The sequence below is a fragment of the Lissotriton vulgaris genome, chromosome 3_1 (assembly GCF_964263255.1).
Source record: "Lissotriton vulgaris chromosome 3_1, aLisVul1.2, whole genome shotgun sequence".
Classification (NCBI taxonomy): domain Eukaryota; kingdom Metazoa; phylum Chordata; class Amphibia; order Caudata; family Salamandridae; genus Lissotriton; species Lissotriton vulgaris.
The window spans coordinates 437,351,565-437,378,778 of record NC_141689.1 but is presented as its reverse complement, the minus strand read 5'-3'; positions in this window follow the sequence as shown (position 1 = coordinate 437,378,778).

Below are 27,214 nucleotides of genomic sequence, written 5' to 3'. Positions count from 1 at the left end.
GGCTTGGGTCAGAGCGACGAGCTCTGCTGCTTGGGCAGACAGGGTGTCAATACGATGTGTCTCTATGACTTCAGTATCGGTGGTCACTGCATATGCGGCCACTAACTCTCCTGTGCTTGTTCTCATGCATGAACCATCCACATAAAGTGTCAGGTCTGGGTCGGGTAATGCAATGTCTGTCAAGTCTTGTCTTGGCTTCGTCACTGTGTTAATTACTTCCACACAGTCATGTGGTGCAGGGTCTGCTGTGATTGAGGGCAAAAGTGTAGCAGGGTTCAGAGTATTGCAACGTCGGATCTCTATGTGTGGTTGGAACAATGTCAGTTCATATCCTGTCAGTCTTGCTATAGTCAGGTGCTGTGTCTGTGTCCTGTTCAAGAGAACTTCCACCGAGTGTGGAACCTGTACTGTCAGAGGATGTCCTAACACTATGGAATCGCTTTGTCTGATTGCTAGAGCTGTTGCTGCAACTGATTTTAGGCACGCAGGCAGAGCCTGGGCCACTGGATCCAATGTACTAGAAAAGTAAGCACAAGGCTTGTGTTTTCCTGCCTGATCTTGTGTGAGGACAGATAATGCTGTGCCATCGCGTTCAGTGACAAAAAGTCTAAAAGGTTTGCTGTAACATGGTGTCGCTAAAACTGGTGCTTGACATAGGGCTTTCTTCAATTTATCAAATGCAAGTGTATGTTCCTGAGTCCAAGGGAGGACAGTCGAAGTCGCTGCCTCCTGTGTTGTCAACTGTATGAGTGATTTGGCTAGATATGCGTACTGAGGAATCCATTGTCTGCAGTAAGAAGTGAGGCCAATGAAGGCCCGTACTTCCTTTTGTGTCCTGGGCTGTGGAAGATGTGCAATTAACTGAATGCGGTCAGGTGTCAACTGTCTACCCCTCTTGGACAGCAAGTGTCCAAGGTACACCACTTGCTGTGCACAGAATTGTAGCTTTGAAGGGGACACTTTGTGCCCCTTGTCTGCCAGGAAGTATAAGACTGTCAGTGATGCACGTTCACAGTCTCGTTCTGTTCGTGCTGTGATCAAAAGATCATCAACGTATTGGAGCAATGCAGTGTCAGTAGGCATGTGAATACTGTCTAGTTGTCTTTTCAATGCTTAACTGTAAATACTAGGACTTTCAGTGAACCCTTGAGGAGCCCTCGTAAATTTGAAGCTTCGGCCATTTAAACAGAATCCGAAGAGGTATTGGCTCTCTGGATGGATCGGGACACTAAAGAAGGCGTTCTTGAGATCAATCACAGTAAAGAACGTCGCTTCGGAATCAATTGCAGTCAATAATGAAGAAATGTCTGGGACCACTGGGTACTGGGGTATTATGCATTTGTTCAGTTCTCGGAGGTCAATCACTAATCTGTAAACCGGTGGTGCATTTGGGTCAGTTCGTTTAAGAATCGGAATGATAGGAGAATTACACACATTGGAGTCAGTTTCTACAACCACTCCTTGTGCAATGAGTTCGTCAACAATTTTCAGTAATGCAACTACAGCATCAGGTGGCAACTTGTATTGTCGGATTCGTGGCAGTACAACTCCTTGCTTGAGTGTGACACGGTATGGTGTAATGTGCATATAACCTACATCAGTCGGACCTTGTGCCCATAAATGCTGTGGTACATTCTGAAGTCTGGGGTCAAAATCTCTCAATACATAATGTCCTTTAAAATCTCGTAAAAACAAATCACTGCTCCTAGTTCTTTCAATGTCTTTATACCAAGCAAGTTTTCTGGACATGATTTCGTAAGCAACAAGTCTGTAGTACGGGACAATGGACCAACTTCTAGGGAAACTGGCTTTGACACTTCGTTAACAATAGGCTTTCCTGAAAATCCCAGGGAAACATTCTGTGAGCCTGAGAGGGGTGCCCCTGGAACCTCGTCATGACTGATGGTAGTTCTGCTCGCCCCTGTGTCAATCAGAAATTTTCTGTCTTTCCCCAATACATGCCTATGTACATAGGGACCCTCTTGATCTACAGGAACCTCAATAAGGGGCAAGCCAACCTCCCTCTCTAGGCTGTTTCATGAGTACTGTTGATAATCTGGGTAGTCTGACTGTGCATACTGGAACATTTGTTGCGTGACATGTTGTGTGGCAGCAATGGGTTGGGGTACAGCTACTGTCTGTTGCGCGTTCTGTGGCGTTTGCGTGTTCTGCGGAATGTTATCCTGTCTAGGAGGACGCGGTCTTTCTTTCGTCTTGCCTGTAGCTATATTGTGTTTCAGGACAGCACATTCATTTATATAGTGACCTGGCTGTTTACAGTAGTTACAGTTCCCTTTGACAGGTGCCGCGCCCTTTTTCTGGCCATCGGCTGGAACTGATTGACCAACTAGTACTTTCATTTTTGTATCTTTCATGTGTCTCTTTTCGTGTTCCTGTTCTTCTCTAATTCGGTTCTGATGGTACTGTAACATTTGTAACATTTGGGAAGGGCTATTTGCTTGCCAGGTACTCTCAACCTTCAGTACTTTATTTTTGATCTGTGGTAAAGAATTCTCTACTAATTTGGTCACAAAAAGATGTGGATAAGATTCACTACTTGTCTTCAGGCCACTGTTAATAATAAAACATTTTTCGAATCTAGAATAAAAATCACTAGTGTCTTCATCTTGCTTCTGTTTGCAGGCTGAAATAGCATCCCAATCTTCCTTTTTAGTAGTCAATAATCTCGGCAAAACCTGTATCAATAGCTCGGGTAATTCTTTAGCTTTGTCCCCGAGACCAATACCAGGGGCTCGGAGTTCATCTTCGTCTTCTAATTCTGTCCAGCTAATCTTTTTCTCTCCCACCTCCCACTCTTTTTCTCTAAGCTTTTCGTAAATGCCCACTGGTAACAGTACTTTCAATAATTTAAGGGTATCAGCGTATGTGTACTCCCCCATGCGGAGCATGTCTTTTAATTCCCGGTGGAACCCCCCCGGGTCTTTATCATGACAGGGCAGTAATTTTTTCATTTCCAATAATTCCATTTTCGTCAAGGGAGTGTAAACATATACTCGTTGAAGTGCACCCCCTGCAGTCCTAACGGGATGAACCTCTCGTAGGGGATTCTGTCTGTCTATGTAAAAGGTCTTTCTTTCTTGGTGTGGGGCAGGAGCCGAGTGCGGGGTCAGAAAAGTCAAGTACTTATGTCGTTGATCTAGAATGACATTAATTAATTCGGTACCTAGGCCTCTCCATTTTGCTAGGAGTAAGTCGTCCAATAATTTATACAAGGGACCTGGATCAGAATGCTGACTCTCATACAAAGTGATGAGATGTTGAATTATGTAAATACCAGCTAAACGCTGTTCTTCCGGAGGAAGACTCAAAAATGTTTGCGCTACTATGTCATCCTTATATATGTTAGAATGACAAGCCCATTGAACTGCTGACCGGGCTAGTTCCTGTTCATGCATAGTACTAAGTTCGTTACTCCCTACTCGTTTTTTCAGTGCATGTTCAGTAGCTTGGAATAGGTGTTCGAGGGAATATCGTTCTGGTATTGGAGAGAGGGAACGTTTATTGTAATCTAGGCGTATGGGTCTGTCAAACGGTCTTGCCCTACCTACGTAATTCATTTTATTTATTTCCTCTGTTACTATATCATCGTCTTAAACGTATTGAGTATATATGCAATCGGTAAGGGACTGTCTAAGGGAGGCTGGTGTCATTGATTTTGGCGTATGTTGTAGTGCTAAATCTCGTAGTGTTCGTTTTATTGGTGGTGGCGTGTGCTGTATATCTCCAGTGGGCCCCCCTCCTGATGCTCCTTGACTTGAGTCGCCTAAGCTTGAGTCGGCTTTTACTGCCAGCGCTGCCGCTGATAATGTGGGTTGATCTTGTACTACGGGTGATGGGTGAAAAGGATTGGTAGGGATGGTGGCAGGAGGATTTATAGGGTTGGGAGGAGGTAAATCTTCATTTACATACTCCGGAGCAGCGTCGTCTAAATAGGAGGAGAGAAAAATATCCGCTGCGGTCTGTTTATGACTACGGAGTTTGGTCGGGATCAGTGGTGGCGGCAAGTTACTGGGTACTTCCGGGGTCACTTTAGGTAGGCCCTCGGCGAGGATGGGATACATGCCTTTAATAAGGGCATTTCTTTGTCTATCAATTTGTTCTGCCTTAACCCGTTCACCTTCTTCTTTTAGTTCTTTTTCTTTGGCTTTTTCGGATGCTTCTCTACTTCTCTCTGCTTTGTGAATTTCTTTCTCTGTTCTTCTATGCGCTTCTTTACGCCACATTTCTATGGCATCTTTCTGGGATTGTCTAGCTTTCTTTTTCCACAGTGCTTCCTCTACTCTCATGATGCAATCAGCATCCCATGTCCCTGAGACAGGCCATCTATATTTCTCTTCCAGATCCTTCGTGTAATCTACCCATAAATCTAAAAACAGTATGGCATCTAGGCCATGCTTTTGGTACATAAAATGTCCAGGAGTGTCCCTAGGCGGGACGGGAACTGCCTCTTCGAGTATCCCTTTCCTGGTCCCTATCTGACGTAATTTCGAAAACAGCGGCATGTTTTGACCTAGCTTGAACGAAAACACAGTAAGTACAATAATAGACCAAGAACAATCATTCATACCACGACATTAAAACATATGAAACAGATACAAACTAGTACATAGAAAAACACAATCCTAAAATAACCTCGTTTTACTGTATGCACTGCTAGAACAGTACAGTCATACCGGTCTCATAAAGAGACACGTCTTTACCGCATCCACCTAAATAGACACGTCTGTACCGGATCTGTGTACCCAGACCCGTCTTGACCGGGCTCAAATAAATGAACCCGTCTATATGCGTTCCCAGCAACGGTACTCACCGGGAAGCAAAACTGAAGGCCTCGGAAACTCGATACTGGACTGGACTGCTACGGCTTCTTGCTGCGCATGCGCCTCGGAACAGGTGGGCCTCGGGATACCTCGGACCTTGCTCTCTCGGCTTGGGCTCTGGTCGGGATGGTCCGCAATCCTCACCGCCTCGTGTGGATGCCTGGTCGCAGTCTCCGTCTCCTCCGTGGGCCTGAGGGAGTTGGCAGGAAATCCCGCTGACGTGTACACTATAAGTCCGTCACGGCTATAGAAGGGGTCAGGGGGCTGTGCTTACATCGCCAGCGCGTGGGGAAGGGGACTAGTTCCTATTCGGGCGCCAGATTAATGTGGTAAATAAAATTACCCGGACATAGTTTCTATACATTAATAAAGAATAAGGATAGCTCATAAAATGAGAGGCAGAGTCCGTGGTGTCCGAGTCAAAGGGGCTTTATTACAAAGACTCGAGTCAGTGGAGAATCGGGTTCCATCACCACTAAGGTTCAGGAAGGGATATCTAACGTTTTATTTCCATAACACATTATATATAGTAAAGCCATACAATTGCAATGAATAGAGAAGGCGGAACACTCCAGGCGGAGCAAGTGAAAAAGAGAGATAAGAGCACATGGGCGTGAAAAAAGGCGTGTAAAAAGGCGTAAACATGGGTGTTCACTTGATGAGTCATAGGTGTGTCATAGGTGGGTGGATGCATAGAGGAGGTCTGCAGGGTCAGCAGAAACCTTTACCTTACATGTACGTGCAACTGGTCATGACGTGAATTTGACGTGTTACTGGGGAGAGCTGGGGGAAGCTAACTTTAGCACTAGTAGAGGAGTCTGGAGTCTGGGATGTCAGAACGACCTGCACCTTTGGCATATCTGATATATCTGATATCTTGTGTTTGGAGGATGTATTGTCTGAAGTAAAGGTCTCTCGAGTAAAAGCCGTTCGTCACTAAATGCTAGTGTGTGCATATATTTCTTCGTGCATTGCGTGGGGCCATGGGCCTTCTCTGGCAACGGGTTCAGTAAATCACTCGAATGGAGACAGGAAGGCTAGGCCCTATGCTCTGCAGGCGGGATATGTTTACCTCTTTCACTAGACTGGAATGTGTTTTTGCGGAGCTGAGCAGATAACTATAGGCAAAACACCGTCTTGGCAGGCAGGCCAAGCCGGGCACCTCTCGGCTGAGCAGGGAGTATGGGAGAGGTCAGGGATGCATACCTAAACTGCAGCTTTTCAGAGTCAGAAGAGGCTCGGAGCCTGAATTCAGGGCCTGGCTCAGCTGGGCCACAAAAACGTGTGCTTCTCGATATTTAAACGTGTACCATGTAATGCATTGGCAACGTAGGCCTCAGTGCAGAGTTAACATTTAATTCATGGAAGGCCTAATAACTGACATGCTAACATTAGACGGAAATGCAGGAGCATTATTATCACAGGCACGGGAAAGGAATTACATGATAACATGGACAAACATAGGGCATAGGTACACGGATAGGGTGCGAGTGGGGGACACACTGACCACATAAAATTTCTGTTTCCTCAGTGCTCTTCTTTATGTTCTGACCGTCCTCTTCTTTCCGATTTCTTTGATGAAGTCTGAAAATATCGAGAGGGACGTGTATCAATATCTTGATATCTGTCAGGTTTTCTCAAATTGTCCCTATTTCTAAGGTTGTATCTTTTTTCAGAGGGCTCTCTTTGGGGAGACTTGCCCCCCGCTCTGGAGATTTATCTCTTTGTTGGGGAGATCTTCCTCTGGTCTGAAACTGTTTTTCTCTGGGAGTGGTTTGTTTATTACCCTCCCACTTCTTCTTTTGAGAATTGAGATTATTTTTAATAAAAGTTTTTTCAGGATTTTCAATTAGTTGGGGTTTTACTGGTTTACCACCCAAACTATCTCTGCCTAATTCTTCATAGGAATTTTTCAATTATTTTAGCAAGCTCAAAAGGTTGGTCTGCTATATCCGTCTCTTTCAATTTTTGGCAGATTGCCACACATGCTGTTTCTCCTTTTATGTTGGCTAATAATATAGCCGAGACCTGTTTAAAGTCTTTCAGTAATTTCATACCTAGAGTTAAAGCAGGTTCTGGACCGTATTCATTTTGAATCTGTCTTAGTACGTCTGGTATCACCGCCATAGACGGAACACCATGTGTTTTTGTGTAGATAGAAGCAAAGACTGTGCCCCAAGTGTCACAGTCCTCCACATATGGTGCGATCCCCATTGGGAGACAGATTGTCAGAATTCTGTGTTTTTCGTGAGGGGTAGTATCAGGAAATACTGCCTCTATCTGAGTGATTTTTTTAGCTAACCAGAATGGAATTTGTTCCTGTTTTGCGGGTGTTTTACCAAGACATGATTGTATATTCTGTGGTGTAATCTTGTTTGTGTTCCCCTGTTGAGGGGTGTTTTGTGGAATTTTAAATGCAGGTTGGACTGTTGAAGTCCGCATGACATATTGGACCAATTGTCTATGAATTTTAATTAGTTGTTTTAGCTGAACTAAAAGTTCTCTGTCTGACATTGCTTCAATGTCTGGATGTGGTGTGTAGCTGGCTAGAACCGGCCATGTGGCTCCTGGTATACCTAGTGGACCGAGCCTGGTAATGTGATTTTGATGTTTTAGGGCGCCATTAAACCAGAGCAGGTGCTCTTGGTATGTTAGTGGAATTTCAACTTCCTCAAAAGGAGAGTATTCCGCTGGAGCTTCCGCTATTTTGTAGTAGTGGAACTCATGTGTTACAGCATGTGCTGCTGGAAAATGTATCCATGAATAGAATACCTCTGTCTGCCGAAATTCATGTGCCTCTACCACAAATATGACTGTACCACCTCTTTATGTTACTCCATTTTCTATAAGTTTTATAGGTATGGTTTTTCTTATATTGACCGGGATGAGAATTGCATCATGGTCGTTATCTCGGACAAGTGTGTCGTCCGCTACGAGTTGAGCTGCCAAAGCAGCTCTCTCCCGTTCGTCGTCACTCTCTGTCATTTTACTGACTGAAAGTTTGTAGATCAAGTTTTGAGGAAACAAAGATTAGGTGCACAATAATTTGAAACACTGTATCCTTCAACGTTGACTAAACCAAAATCTAATACATAGGATTCTCATCCTACTAAGTTTTGGCGGATATTAACCTTTCACCCACTCCAGACGTCTATTGGAGTTTTTACGGGAAAAAGGGGTCTGTGTGAAAAAGCACGACTGAGTTACTCTAGTATCTTGCGTTAGATTATCGCCTTACCAAATGTTGGGCGCCATGTAGTGTAGTTCCTATTTTCCCAATATGCTCTGTGCATTGGAATAACAAAAACGATTGCTTAGACGTAGGACTGAGGTCGACTAGGTCTCAATTGAATATGTTAGACTTAATTAGGTTTGCCAGCTAGCTCAGAGGTCACTAGAAACTTTCTCGAATGAACAGGGAGGAGTTAACTTCCCTGATTAGACAAGAAGGGATTAGCTTCTGACAACCACATAAACATGACAACTTTGCTCCCCCAGAATAAGGAGTATATCTCCAGAGTCATGTGAAAACAATAGATAGCTATTTCACTCAGTCAATCGTGCATACTTAGTTTCACCAGAGTGCAGAGAAATAGAGAGACAGGCGTTTTCAATAAAAGGTGTTATTTATTGAGCAGTCTTCTTTGTCATGCAAGAGAAATGAATTGCCACAATTGCAATACTTGTTATAAAGTAAAGTGCGTACAGTGAAAGGAGTATTATAAAATAATACTGTAAAAGCATTGAATTGGTTTCTGAGCCATATGATACTTAAAAGGTATAAAATATATACAATTACATACAATGATAAAAGTTGACTAAACGTACTCAACGGATGTTTCTAAATACGCCTACCCCAGTGTACCTAACCTAAGTCTAGTACGTGGGAAGGAGTAAAGGAGTTTTTGAGTTAAGTTAGTTTTGCCAAGAATCTGGCTCAAGAATTCTCTAAGGATCTAATCAGCTCCGGACCTTGGTTTTAGAATGAAGGAGGTCTTGTATCTCGCTCTCAGGACTCGATCTCACAGTAACCCGCAAGGGTGACTGGAAACACTGGAGCTGGATTTTCTCGGCAGGAGAAAAAGACAGCGTCTCTTTCAGTGCGTCAAATGGGAGGGACGGCTTTCTTCGGCACTCGCATCAGCTGGGCTTCGGATAAGTAGATAGCCGCTCTGCTCCAAACCACTGTGTGTTGCTTAAGGCAAACGCTGGAATATTTATACCTGGAAGGTGCCGTGTTTGACGTAAGGTTAGACATAAGACGTCAATAAAAGATGTCACTAAGAACTGGCCGTTCTTTCGGACTCGCAGGAGTTCTAGGACAAATCAAAACAAAAGCATGGGGAATTCCCAGGTGGCTGGAGGTTTGGTTTGTTGAAAGAACTCGTTGTACTTTCTAGGAGTCTAAGGAAGTAGCCTTGCCGTATTTGGATTGCATTGGCTATTACTAAATATGTATATGATTCTTATGCCTTTAAAAGGGTATGATTTGTTATAACCACACAAGGGCATAAATCGGGAATATTTAATTAGGGTCCTAGATACGTTCACAACAACATGAGTAACACAAAACACAGCAAGAAAAAGGGTCACGGCACATGCGTCGTAATCATATAATGAACTTAGAATCTTAGAATCACATTGCACATTGCAGGTAGTATATAATCAAGTTGAACATGTACAGGGGATAATGCGTTAAAATCATAGACAGGAAATTAGAAATAAATAAATAAAAAAAAATTAAATAAATAAATGAAAATGAAGCAGAAAACACCAAACAGTATTTAAATTTCCATTGCCATGTCCAGGTAAGCCAAAAGAGGTCCCCAAATTTGCATACCCAATTTCCGTTTACGCTTGCCTTTAAGAGCATATAAGCTATACTCAATGTTGAACTTAGCCAAACACCTAGCCCTCCAAGCATCATAGGATGGGGCATCCTTTTGTAACCAGCATGAAGCTATACACAGCCTTAACACCGCCGAGGACATGCATAAAAAATATGTACCACATTTGCGTCTGGATTACCACAACGAAAACATTTCCCCTCCTGTTCCCCACCCCATTTAGCAATTTTTTTGGGTGTAAGATACAAATAAAACATAAAAAACTCAAATTCTGTGCCACAATGTAGGCGATTTTGATGATCCAAGGGTGCTACAGGAGGTAACGTACCTTGGAGTTCTAATTAGGACTCCCATATCTACATTGGTTGATTCTCACTGGGGGAATTTGATGAAGGCGGCACGCAGTCAATTAGATCACTGTGAATGTTTCCATCTCTCATTAGTCAGCAGATGCAATGTTCTTAAGATGAAGATTTTGCCAAAAATATTATATTTCTTTAGATGAGTTCCATTGGAGATATCGCGCACTCATTTGTCACAATTACAGTCCCTATGTATGAATTTTATATGGGCACGTGGGAAAGCTCGTAGAGCAATGCGATATATGGTGTTACTTAGAGCTGTAGGTGGGTGGGGTGTCCCGGATTTTACTCTTTATTACTACTCATGTATGCTACAACAAATGAATATATTGCTTACTGGGGAAGGGCCATCAGATGTCGCTGAGTCCCCCTCTATATATCAGATGTTGCTCGGCTCGAATGCAAAAAACTGTCTGTTTATAAACTTAGACTGGAGTTACTACAAGCGTACAAGATTCAAGATAGTGACAGCTGCTTATAAAGTTTGGAAAGCCATTAAGAAAATGTTTGTGGTAGAAAAAGTCTCATCGTGTACCCCAATACCAGCTACGACCATCTTCCAGAGTGTATTCTGGGATCGCATTGCATATAATTGGCGTAGTAAAGGCATAATAGTGGTTGGGGATCTGTATAGGGATGGGGGACTGAAATTGTTCGATCAGATCCAGGAGCAATATCATGTACCCCGGGTGGACTTTTTAAAATATTTACAAATTAGAGATTGCTTGCTCAAAGCCCGGTAGCATATCCAGACCAACCCACTCATAGAATCTAACAGAAAGGCATCAAGAATCGGGACATTGTATACTCTCATGCTAGGGACAAAACCTAACGATTTGGAGGAGCACAGCCAGAAATGGGAGAGAAGGTTAGGCTGCCAGGGGATACATTTGGAGACTTCTATTGAATTAGCTAGTCAATTATTTATGTCTGCTAATTTGTCTGCACAACACTATGGGCCTGATTCACAGAATGAACTTAAGACTCAATCCTAAACTTACTACTATTTTGGTATTCACAGAATGCACTTACTACTTTTGGCATTCACAGAATGAACTTACTTCTTTTGGCATTCACAGAATTTGGGATTTTGTCTTAAGTTTGTCAAGACAAACTTAAGACAGACTTAAGACAGACTTAAGACAAAATCCTAACTTAAGTCTGTCTTAAGTCTGTCTTACGTTTGTGTTAAAACAAACTTAAGACAATTTTTGCTTACTCTTCTTTGCATTATTTAATCCCTAGACGTTCCACTTACTCAATACAAATCTGGAGTGGGAGGCTAAGTTACCCCCTGCCGTCATGTGACAAACCCAGTACCAGGACTGACTCTGCACTGTGTAACCTCTGCATAACTGCCACATTGAGTAGAAATAACAAGTGAATTGAAAACAGAACAAAAAAACAATCCCCTTCCTCACGCCCCACCCATCCCTGCACCCACACCCGCAGAGAAATGCCCTGTTGCCTAATACGCAGAGTGTACCATGTGTGACCCCAATTATACTGATCAAGGAGAAATAACAACATACACTCAAAGTAGAACAAACCAGTCATTGTGATACACATGTGTGGTGTGGCAACACCCCGCCAGTCAACAAGAATTTGCTAGGGTAATTAGTTCAATTAAGCAGCAACATGTGTAATTCTAACTTATGAACACACCCACTAGGCAGTATCGAACGAGACCCCAGAACAATTCTGATAACAGTCATCGGTGAATCAAATATTTGCATTATTCTGTGGCAAATAATTCTACACTGTCCACTGAGCCACTGTGTGGTGGGAAGGCCCCTGCCAGGGTTTCCCTTGCCTCTACTACAAGGAGTCGAGCAGGGCAAATCATTCCGTATTTCAAGCCTAAATTACGGAGGGTGGCTTTGACACCAGTGAACTTCCTCCTAGCCTCTTGGACCATGGCTGTGAAATCCGGAAATAACATTATAGTAGAACCTTGCCAGGATAGAGTACCATTTTCCCTTGCCATCCGCAGAGCTGTGTCTCTATCTCGGAAATTGAGAAGATGGGCCAGGATAGGTCTCGGAGGGGTGCCTGGGATGAGATGGGGACCCGTGGTGTGGTGCGCCCGCTCTACCACGAAATTAGTGGTAAAGGATTCCCTGCCAAATAGGTCCTTCAGGAGTGTCTCCACAAAGGTGTCCATTCTACTAGTGTTTGTGTTCTCTGGGACTCCAAGAATGCGTACATTATTGCGCCTCCTCCTGGCTTTTAAACCTTCATTTTTCATGGCGACACCATTCAATATTTTCTCCACTCCTTCCAGGCGTTTAGTAGATTGTGCAGTGCTATCCTCTAAATCTGACACCATACCTTCAACTGTGTCCAAGCTGTTCGTGCACCCCCAATTTAGCCCCCATAGTGTCTAATCGTTTTTCCAGTGAGTCAAAACATCCATCCAGGGATTTGAAGCCTGCTCTTAATTCCGTCATCCAGGCATCTGGGCAAGATGGGCCCCCCTCTGATCTTGATGCCTCTGCACCCCTCTCCGCCATTTCTGTGGCGGGGTTCATCTGCACCACGCTTGGAGCTGAAAACTGCAATACCCTTTGTTTAGGGTCTTTCCTGCCCATGACCCCCCAGTTGAGGTGGGGTGAATTTTACCGCCAATGAAGAAGGCGGTGCCCAGTGTCCTTCAGTTGTGCAGTCTGTGCCCTGTTGAATAATCAGGGCTTTCTTGATCCCAACTGTGTGCTGGAAGCAGAGCACTGAGAAAGTAGTTGAGCCGATGTAAAAATACGGGGTGTCTGAGTTTCCTATCTAGCTGACACTCAGTGCCCTCCGGACCAGTTCACAGACAGAATGCGATGAGTCCATCTTCCCCCTCGTGCAGCATCGCTTTATCACAAATGATCACCAGAACTGCCGTGCAACACACCCCACCCAGCAGCCATTCAATGCAGAGCCAGAAAGTTCTCCGTTTTGATGCGGTCTAGGTGAACAGCTGCACTTCAGCGGCTCAGGCAGTCAGCAGCCACCTCGTGCTCCACAGCCTGTCAGGAGCTCGGCTGCTCACATGCATCACCCCGCCCCCACGCCACACAGGCCGGACACGCCAGTCGGGTGACTGACTCCCAGGCTCGGCAAGGCCTCTCTCCCCGTGGCGCATCCCGGAGCTCAGCGGCCGGCTTACCTGTGGGTCCGGGGACCGGCGGTTTCAGTGCTGGGGAGAGCCCGCACAGTGGAATCCCCTCGCGGCAGCCCACTCTGCGCTGCTGTAGGCCACAAGCCGTGTCGTCCTCTCGGGAGCCGGAGTACGCGTCTCCACTGGTTATTTCCAGAGCACGATTTACAGGCCTCCGTGCGCCCCCCTCCAGCCTCAGCATGCCCGTTCTCAGCATCTGCTGCAGCTATGATCAGTGCGACACTCCCATTCGCTGCGGTTAGTCCTTTCATCACTGAATTCGCTGGTGTAAGGTTGGCGAATTGATTATTAAGTGCGGATAGGATCTAGGATGCCGGGTTCGTTGGTGGAGCTACAGCGCTACACGGCCATCTTAGTCAGTAGCCTGGCCACGCCCAGATACTGCTTTATCTACAGAACAATAAGTCCATTGATCCAAAGGTGAAGCCCTTTCTGAAGATCACATATTAGAGGATCGCAATGTTAAACAAAAGTGGGGATAGTGAGTCACCTTGTTTTGCTCCAGATTTCATTGTCAGTTCTGGTATAGATGTATTGGTTTTACCCCTGAAGAACATTGATTAGATCTCGGATGCATGACGGAACTCTTTGTCTTTCGAGACTCCATATAATGTGACAATGGCTGATAGAGTCAAATTCTTTTGAAATGTCTATGGCCACCACTGCAAAAGTGTTTTTTTCTTTTTTGGCCGTTTTATGATGTTCTGAAGCAGTATTAGGTCTTCGAGACTCCCTCTCAATTTCATGAAGCCCTTTAGTCTTGTATTCAAATTAATGAATGAGGTATGTCTTTTGGTCAGTGTTTTTGTAAATAGCTTCATGAATGCTGTACCAATTGTAATCAGTCTCCAATTGCTTATTATGTTTAGCTCATTGATTGGTACATTCTTTGAAATTAGATTCAAACTGTTCTTTTTTTATGTATTCCAGGACTTTCCTCGTTATTAACCAAGTGGATAATATTTTGAGCAGCATCCTTGGTTCTTTTTTATGACAATTGTGTAGATCATTTAAGCGAATATTATCAGGCCTCACTGCTTTGTTTAAGTTAGAGTTGTTGAATGATCTGTTATTTCAAGAAGTGTACTTTCTTTACACAGACGTTGAAAATCCCATTCTTCTGGTATTCTGTTAATATGGATGCATTTTGTATTTTTCATATTTTCTTTTTCTTTTTTTTTAAATTTGTTTATTGAATTTTGCAAAACAATTTAAACATATATCTTCTCATTATAAGCATGTTTCTCAGCGTTACAAAAGATTAAGATTAGAGAGGAACACAAAACAACCAAATATTACCGGTTCTGACATCTCCACATATCGTCTATTTACAGGGTTTACACAGTGGTTACAACTTTACATCAGAATCATGCGATAAGCAAGGGTGCGCTTGAACGTCATAGCATATCCTACATTACATACTCAAGGCAATGGAATATACTTAAACAAGGTATAGTGTACTGTTACCATCACTTCTTTCCCTCTTTCAGGGATTTCAACTAGCCCCACACAGCCAACCGGTGTAGCACAGTATGGAAGCCTCGCCTCCCACAACATTAACATTACAACACTTATGGTTATCAAGTAATTTCCGGAGTCGTGCTGCGTGTGGGGGAGCTCTCTCTGGCGCGTGACCATTGTAGAAACGGTTCCCATATGTTTTTCGGTCTGGAGGCTGGTGGCATAAGTTCCCAGTAAACACCCAGTTTGGTATGCCCGTAGGTGACATCAGATAGTCACGCTGCAAGAGTAGGTACCTTCCTCCTGCCCCATCTAAGAGCAATCTGCCTCCGAGCGTACAACAGCAGGAGGGCATGTAACTTACGCCTCTGGGGCATGGTGTCCTTCACTAGGCCAAGAAGACCTAAGAGTGGGGAGGTGGCATCTGTCCTCTCAACTATCTGGTTCACTGCCGTAAGGATGTCCCGCCAATATTCTGATGGCTTAGGGCAGTCCCAGGCCATATGTAAGAAGGATGCAGGTTCGAATCCACATCGCCAACATCTCTCATCATCTCTCAGCCGCATTCTATGGAGACTAACTGGAGTTCTATGGTACTGATGTAGAAATTTAAAGTTTATAAGGCGTAGCTTATAGTTTGGGGACAGTTCTAGCATTTCCCTACAGCAATAATCCCATTACTCTTCCAGCAGTGGGGGGTCCAACTCTCTGTTCCACAACTGCAAGGATCTGGGTTGCGTGATTGGGGCCTGACATTGCATAGTGGTGTGTAGGCGAGTTACCAGTTTACGTGGGGAAGACCTGGCTAAAATGTTTTCTAGTGCATGGAGTGTTGGGGGTGCCTCTGGAAACCCTCCCATAGCGCGCGGCATGCCGCTTTCAGTTTATGGTAAGTAAACTTTTCTGCGAATAGCAATTCCTGTTCATCCCCTCCCGTGGGTTGGGGCCTAAAAGTGCCTTCAGGGTACAGATCAGCAAACGTCAGTAACTGTGTGCCTCCTATTTCTATCACCGCTCCTCCGTGCTCCAAACATGGCAGAAGTGGGTTGTCTCGTAAAGGCATGGACGGCGAGTAAAGTATTGGTAGATTAGTACGTTTCTGAAGTTCCCGCCATGCCCACCTTAGCATGTCAGCAGTGTCGATATCTTGTCGTGGGTGCGTCGCCTTTTTATAGATTGCTACTTTTATTGGGGTCGGCGCAACTGTGTCGATTTCGACCGCGACATGTGGCAGGTACAGTGTCTGGTAAACCCAGAAGTGTAGAAACTGGGCCTGTGCACTTGTGCGTAAAGTCGCATATCAGGAGCTCCAAAGCCTCCCTGACTTAGTGGAAGAGTCAGGAGGTCCCAGGACACTCTCGCCTGTCCGCCCGTCCACACCAGGGACAGCAGTTGGGAGCGGAGGCACTTGAAAAAGTGTTGCGTGAGAGGAATAGGTACGTTTGTAAATAAATACAGAAATTTCGGCAGGATGACCATTTTTGTCAATTCCACTTTGCCTGCAATGGATAAATGCAATTTGGACCAGATTGCCACTTAAGTTTCCAGCCAATGTATAGCCCACCCAAAATTCAGGTTCCAGAGCTCCTGTAGACTACGGCTGAGCCAAATGCCCAGGTATTTGACTTCCTCTGCTTCGCATCGCAGTGGGTATTCTGACAGCACCTCAGGGGTTCCATCTGTCAACGGAAATACAACATATTTCCTCCAGTTTATGGTAATACCGGATAAGCCACCAAATTTTATAAATTCCCGAAGCACTGGGTCTAAGTTCACTGTGGGATTTAGAATGTACAGAATGACATCGTCAGCATACAGGGATATTAAAAGGCTCCTAGTGCTAAAACCTATCCCCCCAGCTGTGTGGTGTTGACGTATTCTGGCTGCGAGGGGTTCCATGGCGATGGCAAATAATAATGGTGAAAGGGGGCAGCCCTGTCTAACGCCTCGGGTGACTCCAAAGCTTTTGGATACCAAGCCATTTACACGAACACAAGCCTGTGGCTTGTTATAAAGCAACTGAATGCGGCGGATGAAGAGAGGACTAAAGCCCATACGCACTAAAATCCTAAAGAGGTAGGGCCATGCGAGTGAGTTGAACGCTTTTGTTGCGTCTAGAAAGATGGCAGCTGCCTGGACACTGGGGTGAAGATAGTGCAGGACTGAAAAAAGTGTTCGAAGATTGTGTGACGTAGTGCACCCCGGAATGAACCCTGACTGGTCTGGGAGGGCCACCATCGGGAGGAGTGGCTGCAGACGGTTTGCCAGTAATTTAGCGTAGATTTTAACTTCCACGTTTATTAAGGAGAGCGGACGATAGGAGTCCAGTTCCCTTTCTTCTTTATCAGGTTTTAACAATGTCAATATTAGAGCCTCGCGCATGGAATCAGGAAGGGTCCCCGCCTCCAGAGCCTCAGAATATACTGCCAACAGCTTCGGAGCTAATTCATCTCCATATGTTTTGTAAAAAGCCGTTGTTAGGCCGTTGTTAGGCCGTTGTAAGGCCATCTGGCCCAGGGGCCTTGTTTAGTGGCAAACATTTTATTACTTGCTTGACATCTTCTACTGATATGGGGAGACCCATATACCGCCTATGTGTGTCGTTGAACCAAACCAGTTCTACGGAATCCAGAATCTGAGTGTGTTGGTTGAGTTGCTGTGTATAAGGAAGAATACAATGCAGCAAACTCCTGTAATACTTCCACCTGTCCCGTAACAGTAATACCATCAAATTTTTAATCGTATGTATGAATGAGGTGAAGTTAGATTTACGAATCATGCTTGCAAGTGTTCGCCCTGGCCTATCACCCTCCCCATAGCGCCTGGCCTCAGCATGCTTCCACAAAAACTTGAGCTCCCTCTACGCCTCTTCTGCAAATTCCAATAGTTTACTTTTCAGCTCCGCCGCCAGTTCTGGGCAAGCCCCAGAGCAAAATCGCTGTTCCAGGTCCCTGATCTGACATTCTATCTGTGTTATAGGGCCTCTGATTGCTTTCAAAACCCCTGCTTGCCTGGCTATACATTTCCCTCTTATTACCACCTTAAAAGCATCCCATAATGTTGCTTCAGAGGGAACCGAACCAGAGTTTAATTCAAAGTACTCGACTATATAATTTCTAATCTCTTCTTTGAATGCTTCATCAAGTAAGGCATGAGGGGGTAGTCTCCAGCTAAAGGCACGTGCTGGTGAATATGGAAGTGACAATTTAAGTAGGCAAGGGTCATGGTCTGACAGAGAACACGAAAGGTGCGCCACATCCAGTGTCCAGGAGGCTACATCTGATGACACAAACCAATAATCTAACCTCGATGAAGCAGCATATTGACCCGAGATACATGCTCCCTCCCGCAACTTGAGATGTCTATCTCTCCAAATGTCAACCAGGGCACCCTCAGATATAAGGTCTCGTAGCGCCAAACTGGAGTGTGCACGCAACGGACGTGGTGAACCCTGCCTATCCAGGGTATTATTAAGCCCTGCATTGAAATCCCCTCCCCATTTTATCGTATGACACTGTGTGGAGGCTATTCGGGACCAGACATCCCTAAAAAATTCTGGCGAATCCACATTCGGACCATACACAGCCGCCAATACCACTGGTTTACCTCCTAATTGGCCCTGTAAAACAACATATCTCCCCTCTGGATCTGTAGATACTGCGGTTTCTTTCCAATCTAATCCTCTGCGGATAAGTATAGCTACTCTCCGTGCATAATTGGAGTAAATTGCAGAGTGCAACTCTGCCCATCTGGTATGCCTCAGTTTCTGTGATGGTTTGACATTCAGGTGTGTTTCTTGTAGAAAGCATATATCTATACTATACCTCGTCCAATAAGCATGAACTAGTCTAGCTTTTCAGCCATCGTTGAGTCCTCTGATATTCCATGTAAGGATGTTAAATGTTACCTTGTGCACCTTAAGAATAATCGTGTGTTAAAGGCATAAATGTCCCACACCCAAGCATTCGACATCTCCTAGTGCAACCTAATAAAGTGCAGAGATCATGCAGACCAGTACACACCAACCAAACAAAACTTCCCTCCCCACCCCTACCCACTCCAACCCCCCAATCAGGTTGTTTCAAAACCCCCCATCACCACTTCGAAAACAAACTGTAGCAAACATAGGGAAACTTGCCGTGATGGCATGGTTCCGTAGCATACACCCCCGTGGGTACAGGGTGGCTAGGGAGTTACATAAGCGCGCCCGTGGAGTTGCCCCCCAAACATTAATGAGAAAAAAATTCACGTCTAAGCAGACTGGAAAAGGATGGCACTGACCCAGAGAACAAGTATTATACCAAATAGGCGGGCAACAGAACAGTGCAAAAGGGACCAATGACAGTTAAGGAACGTAGGTGAATGACACACATCTCAATTCGTCAATTAGCAGACTTTTGGATGGACATTGTAAGTACGGTACATCAGTCATTATCACTCCATTGGCGCTCGCTGCCGCTGAGACCGGTTTGGACCTGCACACATGTTTGGCAAATTTAAGGGCCGACTTAGCATCTTCAAAAAAATGGGCCGAGCCATCATGAGAGACCTTAAGTTTCGCTGGGTACAGAAGAGAGTAGGGGATTTCTGCCTGTCGTAAAAGGCGCTTGGCCGGAAGAAACTCTCTCCATGCAGCCTGCACCGCTGGGGTAAAGTCAGGGTAAAAGGAAATGTTATTGCCTTTATGGGTGATCTGTCCCTTCTCTCTCGCCAGGCGCAGTATTAGGTCTCTATCTTGATAATTTACTCATTTGACCACGATGGGCCTTGGCGTGCCTCATCTTTGCCTTTAGCGTCAGAAGTCTCTTGCTCCTCCTCAGCTTGCCTGGGGTTTCACTTATTTTCGAATGTTATTTTAGGCTGTCTGGCATCTGTTTTACACATCGTGTCCCCGGCCCGCAAGGCCCTCAAATTTAGTATGGACTATCCGCAGATGACAGTGCGAATGTTGCGCGTCGCACTCCTGGGCCCCTAACCAATCGCCATGCAGAGTGACCAATATGTTGCTGCACGCACCCGCACTTCTTTAGGTGTCCTTTTCGGGGTGGCGTCTCAACCCTCAAGCAACTAAGTCTATCTTCACCACCGCATCCCCTCACAGGTCAATAGTGTATCTACTGGCCACACGCCCTGGCGTGTGAGAGCTTTCCAGCTTCGCAGGTAGGCTTGGTAATTTGTGCCAAATGCGGACCGTTCTCATATTTTCTTTTTCATTAGCGCCTTTGTATTATTGAAATATATCATCAGCACTGATCTGGCAAGTGGCATGTATTGCATAATCTGGAAATTTAATTCTTGAACATTGCCTCATATTCCTTATAACTGCCTTTTACTTTTGTACATCTTTTCTTATACAATTTATTAAGCATTTCATTTTTTTATTGTTTTTGTTATGTTACTTTGGATTGAGTTATTCAGAATCTCATCTACAGCAGTGCTCATAAGCTCATTACCAATTTCATTTGGATGTTCATTGTGATTGACTGGCTTTGGATATATATCACTGGCATTGTCTGAGAAATCTATCACAATTTCTTCAATCAGGTCCATAGCAGCTTCCTGATGTTTCGAATTTTTGAAGTATTTTTGAACTTTTAATATTATGTAATTTAGATCATTAAAGAGATTTTAGGTGCAGCTTTCTGTTGATAGTCTTTTTCCAATTCAGCTAACAGCAATATTTTTTTTTACCAAAGTTATGATAGTTTGCTACTTGTATGTGACTTTTTTGGTGACATCACTTCACTCGCCCCTGCCAATAGGCTCATTCACATCTGGCAGTTTTCCAAATCTTACTGCAATTATCAATCTGTTCTGATAATGCTACAAATTCCTTGTTTTTACTGAGGTCTAAGGTTTCCTCATTGTCTATTAGTATGAGAGTGAACAGGGTGATACAATGAAATTTGATTAGTTGTTATTCACTGTGCTGTCAGATCTAGGTGTAGAATTGACAAAATGATTTGTTCAAAAGACAGCACCTTCTTTCATCATCTTAGTGGGGTTTTCGACATCTAAAAACTTTTCCATCTGGAATTGGGATTGTTATCTTCACCATTTCTCAGTATTATGCTGATGACCATGATAGAACCTTCTTTGGCGTATCTCTGTAGACTTCTCCTCAAATGAGTCTTGCTTCTACCAGCGGGGGTTCAGTGGCGGTAAGAACTGCGGCATTGCTGACCAGTGCCTCCGAGCTTGTTTTGCTTCTTGAGTTTTGGGGAGGCGCGCCCTCCTGGTCCCCGCTGCTGCCTCCACCTCTCCCAGGCTGATGCCTGGTGCCCGAATCTGACTTTGCCCTGTCTTTGCAGCATTCCAGGTGTGTTTACGTTGACGTCCTGCTTTGTGATTGGCGGTGTCCAGCCCTCATCCCTCCATGGTCATGTGGCTACCTCCCCTATCCTACCCTGCGTGATGCCTTCGAGTCTGCTGCCTTGTGGTTTTCGTGTTGGATTTTTGTGTGTTCTGCCATTTTGGGTTGGTGCTGTTGGTTCCCATGGCCTGGGTCCTCCATCTTGACGGTTTTGAGCTATCCTCATTGTTGCTGGACTGCTCCTTGTTCATCTGTCTGTTGTTTTCCTCAAGTCATCCCCTTCCCCTTTGGTCTCTTACTCCCCTCCCATCTTATACCATCACCGATTCACTGGAGGTTTGTGATTGTTGGTCCACAGACGGTTTGTATGTATTTACTGTGACTATTTTGTAAGTACTTTCCCTCTTGCTGGTCTGCCTGACCCAATTATGCATTTCTCACCCCTTTTTACCATTCCTCCCTACCTTACATGCCCCATTTGATGTGTGGATTGGCTATGCTATGCGCTAATAGCCCATGATATTATGTATTCATTGTTTTTCTCCTATGTTATACTTGGCTCCTGTAACTGATGTAATTTTGTAACTTGTAACTCGCTGATCCTCATGTAAAGCGTTCTGATACCTCCGGGTCTAGCCAGCACTAAATAAAACTCTGCAAATAAATAAATTAATAAAATAAAGAGTACTGAGGTGTAGAGATAGTTACCAATGAGACCATTTGGAGGTAAAGGCAACTACGACTGAGAAGAAGTTAAGAGTCATAGTTAACCAGCCATTTCCCATGCTACATTGAATTTCTTCATTTTGACATTTAGAGAACCGGCCAGAAATCACATTATGTCAATTCCCACCTTGGGCCTTCAGGATGCTTTGTTTTAATTAAACAGTTGTGTTCCCGTGGTCCGCACCAGCTCTAAGTCAGACCCAAATCAGAACACTGGCCCTGCACCCTAGGGAGGGGCACTGGGAGACGTGATCACCACTGCATGGCCAAGCCACAGCAAGGGCCTTGCTAGTGTCCAAAATTGGTGCCACCCGGAGGGAAACACCTCATCCAGCCACAGCGTACATCCAGCCACACTTCGCACAAACCTCCTATTGCTCGATTTCATGTGGCTGAACATCACTTGTCCTCTAAGAACGTCAACGCTAATCACAGGGGGTCATGTAACTGGTTAGCATGGAAGAGTCTTGTTCTTTATTGGAATCACTCTGCCAACTGAAAAAGACCATGCACTACCACCCACAGAAACTAGAAAGAGTTATCAATCTCTCAATATTTTCCTTGTCCATGCAAGGTTGTTCGTGTTGAGCCAAATTAAACCGCAGGCTACACAGCTGCTGGTGCCCTTTGTCAGTTCCTTTAAGTTTTAGCTTTACCCCCCTCCCCTTACCAGAACCAAAGGGCTTTAGTTTCCCAGAAGCTGTTCAGCAGGATCACTAGTCAGAATTGTTTATGGTTGGAACTACAATGGTACTTGATCGTCTTTGAACATCTATCTTTTATTCTTGATTAATGAAAACATTCTTTCCAACCTCCTGGAGCCCTGTCTAGGATAGAAGACTCAAATGAGCCCTCATTGGGATTTCCAGGGCAGTCAGGGCATTGGCGTGCCCTGTAGGAACACATGGCATGCAACCAGATGCCCTGACTCGAAGGATGGTGTGAGTATCTGGGTGTAATATATGGTATGGCTTTGCTGACATATTGCCATATACACTCACAAAACCTGTCTTGAGTACAGTCAGACTCAGACCAGGCTTGGGCATCCAAATCGGACAGAGAGGTGGTCTGGGGGGTCAATGAGTTAAATTTGGACAGTTACCTGGCCACCAGAGTATATTCCAGTCAAGTTCCAAACTTTACAGCACGATCGCCTTAGACTTTAACGGAGTGGTCCTGATGCTGCGGTTACAGGAGATAAAGATGCTCAAGGATGATCCGGGTGCTAACAGGCTCCATGTCCTGTTTTCACTATAATGGCAGCTGGGCCCTTTCTCTAGACACAGCTCGCTGTAATGCTGAATACAGTGAGCAGCGTCTAAAGAATTTCTCGTGTGCGATCCGCGGCGGAATCTAAAAAGGATAGATGGTGTGTCATGCATGCGGCGAGGTGATCAGTATACCTTCTCCTAAGTATTTCTGTTGGGTCGCATACCTTTGTATAGGTCACTCTTATGCCTTTACTAATGACAAGGCAGCATCCTTATTGTTCTGGGTACTGGTGAAGCATTAGGATAGCAGGTAATTTTCGGAGTGCAATGCTTCTCGTGTGCGATCTGCAACGCAATCTAAAAAGGATACATAGGAATCACGCAGCGAGATGATAGGATATACCTTCTCCTAAATATTACTAAGGAAGGGGCGTGTCTGGGGGAAAAAAGGAATCTACTAGCCTCTGTTTAATGCTGGACCTCTGTCCCAGGGTCTGGCCAGAGTGTGTGAACCCAATCAATCAGAGTACAGTGCTCGCTTTGCATCCCTGCCTGTTCTCCAGGAAGGAGGCTTTGGAGGAAAAGCCCATTGGACAGAGCTGGGAGACCTCCAGAGACACAGACCCCCGGGACCTCAGATTTGTCCAACTCAGGCCAACTCAGGCCAACTCAGGCCCTCACAGCTCCTGGAGATAGAGATCCGAGGACAATGGGATCCCTCATACCTTGTCTCTCATAATCTGGAGGAAGGCTACCTGCCTGCCTTTTAATCCATGCACACCGAGTGAAAGGAGAGCCATTGGAGCAGTAATATTCAATCTCCTGGAGCACTAGCTTGGAGAGTCAAATGAGCCATCATCAGGAATTCCATATAGGTCCAGCCATCATGATAACAGTACAATCCTGGCTTAACCACCCTTCTCCTCCCTCAAGCATTCTGCTCTGCACGCAGATGTCCGTTTTGCACCCCTGCCTGTGCTCAGGTAAGCAAGGTTTTTAGGAAAGGCCCATTGGACAGGGCTGGAAGGAAGCTGCAGACTTGGGCCCCTAGGGGTGACCTCGGGCCTTGCTCGGCCTGCTGGCACCTAGGTGAGAACGACCAGAAAACAAGGGGGTCCTAGAGATACACTCCCTAATAATCTAGCGGAAGGATGCCCCCTTTTCTTGTAATCATTGGGCATTGGAGAAAACTCATCTGACCTCATGGAGCCCTGCCTGGGCTTGAGGACTCAAATGAGCTCTCATTGGAACTTCCAGTGCAGCCCAGTCATCTGGACTCACCAATGGAACTCATTGCTCATGTCTAGATGTTTAGGGTTCATAGCCATCAGATGCCCACACTCGAAGGATGGCCATCTGGTCGCCTCCATGACTTCTGAGAAAGGATTCTGCTCACCCTTGGAGGGGACGGGTACTCCGAGGCACAGGTTCTCTGAGCTTGAGCTGATTATCAGGAATGGAGCTATGGGAGAAGTCTCACGGAGCTCTAACCTGGGGCCCGGTCAGAGCTGCTGAACCGGTATAAATATGGCAACCTCTCTGGTGTAACGGGACCCAGTCCCACACACTTTCCGACACAGCGGGTTGGAGTAATGAGCCTAAGGTTGGGGGCCCACTAGGCCTTGGGTTCAATGTGAGCTTCTGTACACGGACAAGGAGGGGAGACCTTCCAAGGCCTGTGGGTCCCAGTATCCAGCACTTTGAGACACGATGGGCCAGGGAACGGTGACAGGGCTGGTGTGTTCCACCCCAAGGACGGCACAGGCTCTTTTCCAGGTCCCGGTCGGGCTCCTGAACCCAGACAAGCAGGGGATGTAAGCAAGTGGGTTTCTGTTGCAGTAACCCCCCACACTTTTTGCCGGATACCTGATGCACTTTTCCTTGGTATCCCCTGGGTCCCTGCCAATCAGGTACCCAGGGCCTGTGTTCCTTCCCTAACAACTGTACTAAAGCCTAAACCCAATTGGCATCTCTGACCAAATGTCAGCCCCTGGTAAATGGTACCCTAGGTACCCAGGGCATTGTGACCAGAGAAGACCCTTAAGGGCTGCAGCACTTATTGTGCCATCCTTAGGAGCCCTATACCCTGACACACACACACTGCCTTTGCAGGCTGAGTGTCCTGGTGCAGAACTAAACAAAGAGTCGGCATGGCACATATCCCTGTGTTTTATGCCCACAAACCCACTGCCCTGGCATACATCAGCCATCCCTCTAGCTGGGTGCTCTATGCCAGTGGTGTGGGCACAGGTGCATGAGCCCTGCACCCCTACAGCACCCAGTGCCATTCCTGGGCACTGTAAGTGTAGTGATGTCATTAAGAGTATATGGTGCTTGGAGGTTGCCATTATGAACTCCATAGCACCATAATGGCTACACTGAAGACTGATAAGTTTGATATCAAACTTCTCAGCACATTAAACCCACACTGATGCCAGTGTGGGATTTAATGTAAAATGCACTACAGAGGGTATCGTAGAGATGCCCCCTGAAACCTAACCTACAATCCATGTCTTGTCTGAGAGGCTGCCTAGGCTGCCACACAGCAGACATGTTGCTGGACCCCTGGGTGGAGAGCCCCCCGCTTTCCTGGGCCTGCAACAATGCACATCCTGGGCGAGGTACTAGGTCTCCTCCCCCAGGATGGGCAGGGGTAGCTTCAAAGGTATGCCACCTTTGTGAGCTTCTCCGGTCACTTGCTGTACTCAGCAACTGGCCCCCACCAGTTCTGACCCCCACTCTGGTGGGAAGACTGGCGGGAAAACCTACGTCAGGAAAGGGGGTGTGCCAGCCTGTGCCAACTCAACCCCTCAGGTGGGAGAGGCGAGGTGAAACACGACTCCGGGCTATCCCCATCTTTAGGATGGGAGCCCTACCCACTCACAGCTAGGCTCCTGCCCCCCTACCTCAGGAGAGGAGCAGGTTATGGGGTGTAACAACCCCAGGACAGGGACCTATTGGTCCCTGCCCTCACCCCACCTGTAACGCCCCTAAATTTTGTATTTAGGGACACCCTGAACCTTCCTTTATCAGTTCCCATACCAAAACAAGCAAGATGATCAAGCAACAAGAAGACCTGCTGTGCAGCTGCTAAGAAGAGGACGACACCAACTGACTTGGCACCAGCCCTAAAGGCCTGTCGACCCTCAAACCTGCTCCTGCAAAACCCCGGCTCCTTCTGTGGTCAGCAACCTCAAAAACCAAGGAGGACCTGACTGCCTTGTGACTCTACCAAGACTGGGACTCCCAGGAGCAGTGGTTCTGCTCAAACAACAATACCCCTGGTGCCATCCAGGAACCGTGAATCCGGCCCAATCTGAACCCGCCGAGCCCGGCCTGTTCCTGAGTGAACAAAGACCCTAAGGACATCCCCCGGCGATTCTGACCCAGAATCTAGTGCCCAAGGACCCTCCTAGACGACCCCGCCGACGACTGCAGCCTCAGGACAAGGGACCCCTTCAACCGCGACCAGCAGGGGGGAAGATTTCCGGACCTCAAAAGACACCCCTGCACCTGGCGCCCCCTGTGCCCTACTCCTGGGTTCCTACCTATCCTCCAAGATCCCAATTTACCCCTCGAAGTGTTGGTCGCTCCGGAAGATCCTCCGTCCCCGAGCCTGCAGCCTTTGTTCCCTTTTCAAGATCTCCATTGAATAACATTGAGCGCCCAATGGCTCAAAAGCACCCTGCAACCAGCCGCCCGAGTGCCCCTGGCAGTGTAACCGTTGTCCTATCCTACTTCCCCATTTGCCCTGAGCAAGTGACCAGGAGCCCAGCTCCCACAGCTGAGTGGCCTGCTAGCCAGCAGCCACCAACCGAAGGCCCCCTGCCTCTCATTGGATAACATTGGGCCTAACTACCTCTGCACCTGGCTGCCCCTGTGCCGCTGAGGGTGTACCAACTGTACCTACCTGACCCTGGGAGACCCCTAAGTCTATGTCCAAAACCTTAACTCTGCCGGACGAGTACTTACCCAAAAGCTGATAACTCACTTTTCTTCCATAGGGTAACATGGTCTGGTTTCACTTGAAAATTCTTCTACGTGTGGAGTTTTGAAACTTTTAAATATTCATCTAAAATGAGACGAACAACGAATTCCGATTTACTCACGTGTTATCAGGAGAGAACCCAGTGCTGCATCTGTTAGCCCAGTACTGACCCTGAAAAGTAATTCTAACCGTACTTACCAGTAACTTGAATTTCCTTCCGTAGGATATCATTGCTTGCTTTTTGCTGAAAAAGTTTCTAAGTGTCGATTTTTGAAACTTATAAATATTCTCTAAAAATCGTG